General features: G+C 42.6%; 1 long non-coding RNA gene across 1 annotated transcript; it reads right to left on the bottom strand.

The window, feature by feature from the left end:
* Positions 1–1,258: 1,258 nt before the first annotated feature.
* Positions 1,259–9,651, bottom strand: LOC124246109 (uncharacterized). Its single transcript, XR_006890391.1, has 3 exons — positions 9,533–9,651; positions 7,230–7,349; positions 1,259–1,903 (listed from the first exon to the last, which is right to left on the bottom strand). It is a non-coding gene; the product is annotated as an uncharacterized LOC124246109 (long non-coding RNA).
* Positions 9,652–10,845: the final 1,194 nt, after the last annotated feature.

Genomic DNA, 10,845 nt, shown 5'->3' with positions numbered 1-10,845 from the left:
TGTGGTAACAAGAGAATTGCTTCTCTCATTTGTCAGCCGGGTGAGTCCTTACAAGGTTAACAAATTACCCATACCAGAGAGCGTCAGAGGCAATGGTTGATGAGTCTCCCATTCTGTCAGCCTGTCTTAATTAATTGGTTGCCCAGTTCCAAGCTGATGGCACAGGGCTGCTATCTGCATGCTGCATTTTGTGCTGATTGCCTAAATGTCAGGCTTTGACAGGTATTCCTTCTCTATTGTTCTCCCAACATAGGTATTGTCATAGTTCCTGACAGCTGGAATTTACTTATCTGTTAGAGTCACCCAAGGATAACCTGCAGCCCTTTATCTTAGAGCAGTGCTTCTCAACCCTGGCTGCACATTAAAAGAAGCTTGGAGGTTTTTAAAAAATATTGATACTCAGGCCCCATAGATCAATTGAACCAGAACCTCTGGGTGTGGGACCTGGGCATGGGTACTTTTTGAAAGTGCTCTGGGCGATTCCAAAGTGAAGTGATGTTGGAGAAGCACTGCCTTAAGGCTTTTTCCCTTTCACTGCTGAGAGTGGGGGAGGCACCCTTTGTACCCAGACATCTATTAAATTCTGAACCCTGCAGAGCTAATGGACAGAGGGTGCACAGTGCAAAGTGCTTCCATAGAGACTGTGGGAGGAGACATCCTAAGATAAACGTCTCCAAGTGAGGATGGAGGTCAGGTTTCGGCTGCAGCTACCTTCACTGGTCATGCTGTGCCCTGGGTCATCTACAAGACAGGAAGAGGCTAAAGCTTGGAAGGCAAAGATATTTCACTCTTTCTTTCATAAGCTTTATTCAGGATGCCCATTTTTTCGCTAAGCAAGAAAAGTTCATTGATTCTGCTTTCATGTGGCAGGCAAAATGATATCCATATGTCTTAGTCGGCTTGGGCTGCTATAACAAAATACCACAGACTGGGGGGCTTAAACAACAGACATTTATTTTTCACAGTTCTGGAGGCTGGGGAGTCCAAGATCAAGGTGCCGGCAGATTCAGTTCCTAATCAGAACTCTCTTCCTAGCTTACAAAAGGCCATCTTCTTGTTGTATCCTCACGTGGCTAAGTGAGGAAGCTCTGGGGTCTCTTTCTCTTCTTATGTGGACACTAGTCCCATCGTGGGGGCTCCACCCTCGTGACCTCATTTAAACCTAATTACCTCCCAAAGGCCTCACCTCCTAATACCATCACACTGGGGCTTAGGGCTTCAACACCCGAACTTTGGGGGAACACAAACATTCAGTCTATAGCACTGTACAATTTCCTGATGATCTATAAATTAAAATGATCAGTGTCCTCTAGGTACCCCCAGGAACCCAAATAGCCAGAGTTTAATAGAAGTGGTAGGAAACCTCATCTTTGGAGTCTTTGGCTAAGACTGACCAGAGGATTGCTGTGGTAGGTAGAATGTCCCCCCAAAGATGTCTATGTCCTGATCCCTGGAACCTCTGATGATGTTACCTGACATGGCAAAAGGGGCTTTGCAGGTGTGATTAAGGCTTCGGGCCTTAAAATGGGGAGGTTATTCTGGATTAACCAGGTGGGTCCAAGCTAATCACCTGAGTCCTTAAAAGCAGAGAACTTTCTCTGGCTGGAGACAGAAAAGATACTGTAAAAGGGGAAGTCGCAGAGACTTGAAGCATAAGAAGGACTCTACGCACCATCACCGGAATGAAGATGGAGGAAGCAACATGATGAGGGATGTAGATGGCCTTAAGGAGCTGAGAGAGTTTCCCAAGTGACAGCCAGCAAGGACGTGGGGACCTCAACCCTGTAATTACAAGGAACTGGATTCTTCCAACAACCCGAATGAGCTTGGAAGCAGATTCTTCTCCAGAACCTCCAAAAATGAGCTCAGGACAGCCAACACCTTGATTTCAGCCTCATGAGACCTGGAACAGAGGAACCAGGAGAGCCCACTGGGATTTCTGACCGACAGAACTATGAGATGATAAATTTGTATTGTTTTAAACTGCTAACTTGCAGTAGGATTTTTCCTGAGGAAGATCGGCCCTGAGCTAAAATCTGTTGACAATCTTCCTCTTTTTTGCTTGAGGAAGATTGTCGTGAGCTAATATCTGTGCCCATCTTCCTCTATTTTGTATGTGGGATGCCACCACAGCACAGCTTGATGAGCAGGGTGTAGGTCTGCACCCAGGATCCAAACCCGCGAACCCTGGGCCACCGCCAAAATGGAGCACATGAACTTAACCACTACACCGCCGGGCTGGCCCCAATTTGTGATAATTTTTAAACGCAGCAATAGAAAACTAATGTAACTGCCAAGGCACAGTTTGAATTTTTACTCCATTCATAAACAATTTTAGTGACATTGACTTTGATTGTTGAACACAAACCACAAGTTGAGAGATGAGAAACCTGGCAAGTTTGGGTGGTCAATTTACTCCTGGAACATTTAGCCAGACTGTTGACTTGCCAAAGATGAGTTGTGATGGTGACAACTTGGATGATGTTCCTTTCTACAAAGTCCTCAAACACAATACAGGGAAATGCTGATGTGTGTCAGAAATTATAATGCCTGGCCAGCCCTGTTGTAAAAATAGGATGCAGAGCTATGACTATTGGGAAAAAAAATGTTCAAAATGAAATGCATGATTTGGAAAAGAGGTTTAACTACCATCAAGACAATTTTCTCCCATAATAGACCTATGAGAACAGTAGGGACTTTTGAGCAATTTATGTTGGTCAGTTTCCATGGATGTTATGCTAAGCGGCTGGGCACATTCGCAACCTTCATGCTCTTCTCAATTTCCCAGCAACAGATTTCTAGCTCCTAGCCAGAAGTCTCATTAAGACGGGCCTGCATTTTAGAATCATAGCATGATCCTTTAAAAGGCTTCCTTTTGAACATATTTTATTAACTCCAACAACAGAAACCAACTCTACTTACCTTAAGCAGAAAATGAATTTATTGACTAGCTCACCAAATTAACAGGAAGGTTGGAGAATTGGCTCTGAAAACGGGCAGGAAACAAAGGAAGCAAGGATCCACTGCTAAAATTTCATTGTAGGAAGAGTCAATTAAAGAAGCCACCTCTGAGCCATCGATGCTGCTACCCCCAATTCTGTCACCTCTGGAGGCTGGCTACTGCTGCTATAGCTGCAAAGAATTCTAAACTGTTCCCTATTTCTATCTCCAGATCCAAAATCCCAAGTGGAAGGATTTAATTTTTCTCAGCTTAGATAAAATGCAAAAAAAAATTTCCAGCCACCAAGCGTTGGGAAAAGCACATATTTTAGTTTCCTTACTAGGAGGCAGGACTGCTCTTCCCTCCAAGACTTACTCTGCAGGCCATTTCCCAGACATAGAAAAGGGTGCAAGGTGGATGGAGCTCTCTACCCCTTTGGCTGTCCAACATACCTGAAGACTCATCTTCTCATATGTCTAAAATATACATATATATTTTTTTAATATATTATAAAATTTATATATATAAAATAAATATATATATGTATATATATGCTCCCACTTCAAATAATGCAACTTACTCTATTCTCAAGGAAAATAACCCAAAGTTTCACCAACTACTTCTTCTAGCCCTTCACCCAGGACATCTGAGCAATATCTATTTCTGTCATAATCCCTTCTCAACCACCAACACACCCTATGTGCAATAGTGGAGTAAAGGAAGAAGAAAGAGGGCAGTCACTTAAAATGTGTAAATATCTACGTGGCACAGCAAGGAAGAGAGTCTGGGTAGAAACTGTGGTCCTTGTTCCTGCACCTAATGATGAGGTATTTACGACTTCCCTCCTCCACTACTCCTTCATGTTCCCATTACCTTCAGCCCCACCATGGCTGGCCACGGTGGTATGCTGGTAAATGTTTAACAACCAGCTCTCTGAAAGAAAGATATTTGTTTTAAATTTTACTGATATAAAAGATGTTTAGGGCCAGCCCCAGTGGCCTTGTGGTTAAGTTCAGGGCATTCCGCTTTGGCAGCCTGGGTTCAGTTGCCAGGTGTGCACGTACACTGCTCTGTTAGCGGCCATGCTGTGCTGGCGGCCCACATACTAAAAAGTAGAAAAGATTGGCACAGAGGTTAGCTCAGGGCGAATCTTCCTCAGATAAAAAAAGGCACAAAATTTACAATTAATAAAATATACAATGCTCTTTATTATAAATTCCATATAGCCAATTGATTGTCAAAGGTTGCTTTTTTGTTGTTTTATTTTGGGGTTTTTTTTTGCCAACTTATAGTTGCAATTCAACTATGATTTGAAAAAACCAAACTACAAATAAAATCTTAATTACTATCCAATTCAGCCAATAACTTGCTCAAATCATTAACTAATGAACGTAGTTCTGACATGGATATTGGTTGATAATTCTGTTTGCATTAACAAATAAGATGGAAGTGGAAAATGAAGATATCTCACCGAACTTCATTTGTCCATCAGTGACATGAGCAACTGCTTTACTGAGTCACAGAAGTTTGGAAATATTGGAAGAATATTTCCTCAAGTTTTTGTGCTATTCATATATGTATGTATATATATATATAGTGTGTGTGTACTGGAATTTTAAATTTTATTTCTAAATTAGAATTTACATTTTATTTCTAAGTGTTAAAAAATAGTCTTATGGATTAAGTTGTCATTAAAGTTATTATTTGTGTACAATTGACTGAAACAACATAAAACACGAAAAAGCAAATTTTAATTGAAGTTGCATTTTCTAGTAATATGGGGGGGCTGATTTTTTTAAAATTAGTTCATGTATCCATGGATGAATATGACTTATTGCTAGAATGAGGCAGGGTTCACCAACAATTCAACAATTTATTCCTATTTTTTTCATTGCTGTAAGCACTGAGAAATCTTGCTCACATAAATAAGTATATAGGAATGCAGGAGTTTTGCTATACCAATGTCGCTCAATTTGTTGAACTCCTTCCAATTATGTGATAAATGTTACATAGTGATCTGTCAACAAAAATTATTTTTAATGATGTATCAGCTCCCAGCTCATAGGTTTTTCAATTTTGTTGAAAGCAAAGGATTAGAACTATATGACTTGAGAAAAAAATTGTCATCTACTCTTTGCATCATTTACTTTCTCCATTTCTGAAAGTATACTAAAAAGACATTACTATGACTTACAACACAACTCTTAATTTTACTTGTTGCTCTTTCTGCAACAGGCATCTCATATAGCCTTTATACTTAGAAAAGTTTAGCAAATACTTTTATCTGTCACTACAATATTAGTTATAAAAGTACTTTTATATTGCCACATGCTTTAATTATATTTTCATCAAAAGCTTGGAACTGCAGCTTTAGCTCGTTCAAATTATGGAAAATGTCTGCCACATCTATATCTATATGGGAAAGCCCATCTTCATTGGTCAAACCAATTGGTCAATTGCTCTTCTTACGGGGCGGCTATCTTCCAAGAGGCAGGAAGCAGAAAGTGCCCACCAGTTAAGGGTTACACATAGAACTGGCGTGGTATCGCTTCCACCCTATTCTATTGATCAAAGCAGTCACAGGGCCCACCCAGATTCCAGGGGGTGGAGAAATAGACTCTACCCCTCACTGGAGGAGTCGCAAGGTCTCATTTTAGAACACCATGGGGATGGGAGCTATCATTGGAGCCATCTTTGGAAAATACAATCTGCCACAGCCAGTTACTGAGAATATATTTCATCAATACTCAGGAATGGAGGAAACAACCTAGGGTGGGTCCAGTGTCCCATAGGCATTGCTGTAAGGTGGACCCCTGTCCAACCTCCATATTGGCCAATGGGCCATAGTAACTTTCAGGGTACTCAGGAATTAGTGTCATCTTACAGCTAGTGTCCAATAATCTCCCAAGGATGTGCATGTTTCCCTTTTGCCAGTGCACATTTCCTATGGTAAACAATGGAGTCTCTCTGCTGAGGGCTAGAAGGAAGATCCAGGAGGCACTGGGGAAGTCTTTGTAGGGTCCCTTCTTGGAGCATACAGCCGCCTCTTCGTTCAAGGAGCTCTGGTCTGGGAGTTGGGTGACTCAGGTTTTAGAATTGGGTGAGAGGCCTCAACTCAGTATTTTTATTTTCTGACACACGCCTAACCTCTGTTAACCAGATATGGAGTTTTGTTGTTGTTGTAAAAGTCAACTAGGGCCTTAGGTGATTACCCAGGATCTTCAGACATGGTGATCCCATAAGCAATCCACTACTGCCAAAGATCCCTGTGGCTCAGACCCTTCTGATTTCCACTCTGGTAACCATGATCATCTTGCTTCTTGTAGTTAAGTAATGCCCCCTGGCCTCTGTCACTCTGAGATATTCCTAACACATTGATATCAGGAAGCCCATTCCCATTATCATCTCTTGTCAGTAATTCTGGCCTACAGAAGAGAAGCACTCCCCTCACCAATTTATTTCTCAAGGCCATGGGGAAGGGATTATCTTCTGGGGAGTCTCAAATTACATCATTATTGGAAACACACAAATGCATCAACTGAAGCATTACAATGTCTGTAAGTCTTTAGAACCCTTACAAATGAATTTCTTGCATCTCAACCTCATTTAAGGTGAGCCACAATTGAGTCCAGGTTTTAGTCAACCAACCAAGTAAGTATTAGAACTACTTTCAGCCTCTCCAGCTAGCCTACTGGATCCAAAGTCTCTGGTAAATGGACCCATATTGATTAATTCAGCCCAATATAAAGTTGTGTTTTTCCATTTTTGGTCTACACTCTCATTTCTACATATATTCCCCAGATTTTTGCTGATTATAAGTAAACAATCTACAATTATTCTGGTATATAAGCCTGCTGCTTCTGGAGTGACTTGATGATTGGCCACCAGAACATGCTAATCTTACACTAAGGCGAGGAGGAGTAGAGAGTGAGAATTGGCTTTCTATCGAGTTGCTTCCTTTAGGAAGTTAGGGGACAGAAACCACATAAATTTGGGGGAAAGTTTAAAGGATTACTAACTAGCAACAGGAGATTAGGTACTAAATAGTATAGAGAACTATAAAGAATACAGGAATGGTGGATATAGGGAGCAGCCACTACTTCTAGGCTAAGGCAGAACACCCAAGGAAGGAAGAAATCTGGAAGAGGCCCCAACCACCAAGGCTGAGATTCAGACCTTGGTAGAGAGAGTATGACTGTAGTCCTGGATTGCAGAGAAGTTAGCTGAGGTGCCACAGGTCACATATGGCAAGCAGGAAACCAACTGCTGGAGTGTCAGTGAAACTCACTAGGAAGTCACCTGTTGAGATGCTGGTGGAACGTCCTGGGAAAGAGGCAACAGGGGTGCACTGAAACTTGCTGGATGGTGAGCCCCACTGGCTGTCTTGTACTTCAGTGACCACCACATGCTGAAGAAGCAAGAAAAACCACACCAGGATCAGGAAGAGAAGCACCTTCCTCCTGCCTTGTCCTTGCGGTTCTCCTCTACTGCCAACACTTAACATCGTGCCAGCTGACAAAGGAGAAATGTTTACAGGGTCCAGCTCTAAAAGGCAATGATGGATAAATGGGTAATTGACACGAGAATGACCCCATCAAACAAAGGACTGCCCCCAATAGTCCCTCGACTTTGACTGGACCTACAGCCAATGATCCTACCATCTTTTCATTCATATTTCTCCTTCAGGTCCTCATTGCCCTTTTTATCCAGCTTAACGGCTTTGGTCAGTCACTCCAGTCCCTCACCCTGGTTAAACCCAACTCTCTGCCTAGTCCATTTCTGTACTCACACAGCCTAATGTGGCTGGACTGTTAGAGTCTGGGTACTAAAGGAAGCAAGCTCTAAATATAGGAGGTGATGGTCAGAGAATGGATGTTTGACTCCGAGATTATGGAGGAGTTGCAGGTTTTAGTAACAATAATATGTTAAGGTCTATGTAGGAACATGACAATGAGTGGCTGAGGTAGGGTGGACAATGAGAGAAGTCAAATACCTGAGAATCTAGGATATAGGGAGGAATATACAAATACATCATATACATAAATCCTCAAGAAGTAAGACAGTGCTGGAGAGAGCAATAGAGAGCCAGGAGATAAAATCTTCAATAAATAAGGGAGCATGAACAACTGCAACAAGAAGGGCTAGTGGGAATGTAGTCTGATGACATAGGATTCAAACTGGGGGTAGGGGTCTTGCGGGAGGAGGGGAAGGGGAGGAAGAATAGTCTGGAACTGGCCATGAGGAGCAAAGAAAACATCTACCCATTTGCATGCCCTGTGTTATATGAAACATGGAGGTAAAAATAAAAACAGCCACCATTTGAGGGGGTTGCAGAGGAAGCAATGTCTTCACGAGAAAGCCAAGTTTCCATTAAAATGTGCCTTGTGCTTGATTAGGGAACTGTGTGTTCAGGGGTCATTCAGAAACAAGATTGAGGACAGAGGGGGATCTGCTGATTACCAACTAGGGGTTGCAGAGGGCACCTCAAAGGAGTTGGGGAGGGCTGGGAGGTGGGAGCTGAACGGGGGATATGCAGAGCCATGTGGTATTGAAGCAGAGCCACGTGGGAAGATGAGGGTGACGTGGTGGTCTGGGCCTCTTTGATGAATGAAGGAAGGGAATTTAGAACACAATGAGATAAGTCCTGGTGGTCTTAAGGCAAATAATGATGAAAGGGTGTGTGTTAGGGGAGGGTGAGAGAAATGAGGGCCTATAGCTGCTTGCCTATTCTTTCCTGAGAAATGATTCCGCCTCATGAATGAGGGTTTCATTCCTGACACTGCCAATGGAGATGTGGCAGTCCAAGGAGAAACAAGTCTTCAATGAGTACATTATTCTGGGTGACCATAGATGATCAATTTGTTGATTTGCCAGTGGCTGCCAGAGTCCTGCCCTTTAACACTGTCTTCGGCCCCAACTAGGACCAATGACTCATTCCAAGTTGCTCCCATTTCCCTAAGGCTACTTGTTGCAACTCATTTCCACATGTCAATTTCCGAATGAGACAAGGTTTCTGAGTGCAAGCAGTAGATGCTGACCCATCACTGGAAGGATACTGGATAATTCACAGTCAGTGGGAGTGCTGGAGAAACAGACTTGGAAAGGGAGTAGGAGAGAAACGAGTGAGTATGACAGAACTATCACTAAATCATACCATAGAAAAATTTGGTTAGGACACCAGTGTACCACTGCCCAGTACTGAGCCTGGCCTCAGGCACTGCCACCATTAGACTGGGAAGGCCACTACTGTCAATCTGGAATGAATTCTAAATAAATTCTAAACTGTCCGCTGCTCCCCTTTCCATACTCAAATGGCCTGCCTTAATGCACGTGCCCAAGCTCTAGCTGTCTATGGAGGCAAGTGTCTGTCCTTTCGGTGTGGGGAGGCAGGGAGAGATACAGAACGACTGAGCCCCTAAACATAAGCAGTGAGTACAGTTGCTGGTCAAAAAGGAAAATCTATTCCAGGAAAGAACTCACAGGCTCCCATATTCATTCCCATGGAAGAATAACTGTTATGTTAGTTGAAATAAGGTTCAGCTGTGAGTAACAAAAACTCCAAAGTACAAGAAAGTGGTTTTGTTTGCTTACCTCAGAAATGTAGGCAGTCCAAGTCTAGTATGGTGGTTTTATGGACCTAGGGTCCTATCAACACACAGCTGCCACCTCATGGTCCAAGACGGCCACTCCTGCTCCAACAATTACATCTGCATTACAGCTAGAAGGAAAGAGGAAAAAGAGAAGAAGCAGCTGACCTCTCCCTTCAGGGATACTTACCAGGAATTATAAACACCACTTTTGCTTAATGACCAGAATTTAGTCACAGGGCCACCATGAGCTGCAAGAGGAGTGGCTGTGCAGTCAGTAAAAATTTAGAGATTTTATTACTGAGGAAGAGGGGTGAGAATGAATATTGGGGGACAACTACCTCTCTCTGCCCCTTTCAAGACCTTTTTACATTTTACAGTGGTGAAACTGCCTTCTGCCTCTTCCATGCTCCCATCATCCCCAAGTCACTGTGGCATGGAAGCCACTCAACGGAAAAGACTCACTTGCCACCCTTCAATCTCAGGGCTCCTCAGGACATCATATAAAGATCTGCTCAACCACATTTCCATTGCTGATGCTTCCATTTCCTATTCCTGCCTGATGCTATTACCTCATTTGCCATTTTCACTGCAGAGCATAGCAGGCTACCAAATCATTGATATAGATTACACATTATGTTCAAGTCCTCTTTCTCTTTTGCTTTTTTTTATCAGTTTATTTAAGGGCGCTTTCTTATTGAACTGATACTTAAGGCTCCTAGTCATGTACAGTTTTGCAATGACTTACATAAACAAGAGTGACGGAAAGTCTAGGGTGCTTTGGGGCCATGAGGATATTTTATTGCAGCTCTCAAAAAATCCCAATAGATGAAAACATGCTGCTTTTATTTATTTTTCTTTTTTTTGAGGAAGATTAGCCCTGAGCTAACTGCTGCCCATCCTCCTCTTTTTGCTGAGGAAGACTGGCCCTGAGCTAACATCCATGCCCATCTTCCTCTACTTTATATGTGGGATGCCTATCACAGCATGGCTTGCCAAGCGGTGCCATGTCCGCACCTGGGATCCAAACTGGCGAACCCCGGGCCACCGAAGCAGAACGTGCGCACTTAACCGCTGCGCCACTGGGCCGGCCCCCAAAACATGCTGCTTTTACAGAAAAGAGAAATCTGGGTCTGATCAACTGGTTTACTAGGGACACATCTATTCTAAAAATAAAAACAAGGCTTCGTAGTGATAGTCAGCTTGTACATTAATTGTACATGGAGAAAGAGGAACGTTAGTCATGTGGTATTATCTATATTTACATAGCTATATTTATATATTTATTTATATATATCTATATTATTTACTATAGAT

This window comes from Equus quagga, chromosome 10, assembly GCF_021613505.1.
Source record: "Equus quagga isolate Etosha38 chromosome 10, UCLA_HA_Equagga_1.0, whole genome shotgun sequence".
Lineage (NCBI taxonomy): Eukaryota > Metazoa > Chordata > Mammalia > Perissodactyla > Equidae > Equus > Equus quagga.
Note: the sequence above shows the minus strand (reverse complement) of the source record. Positions and strands in the feature narration are given on the sequence as shown.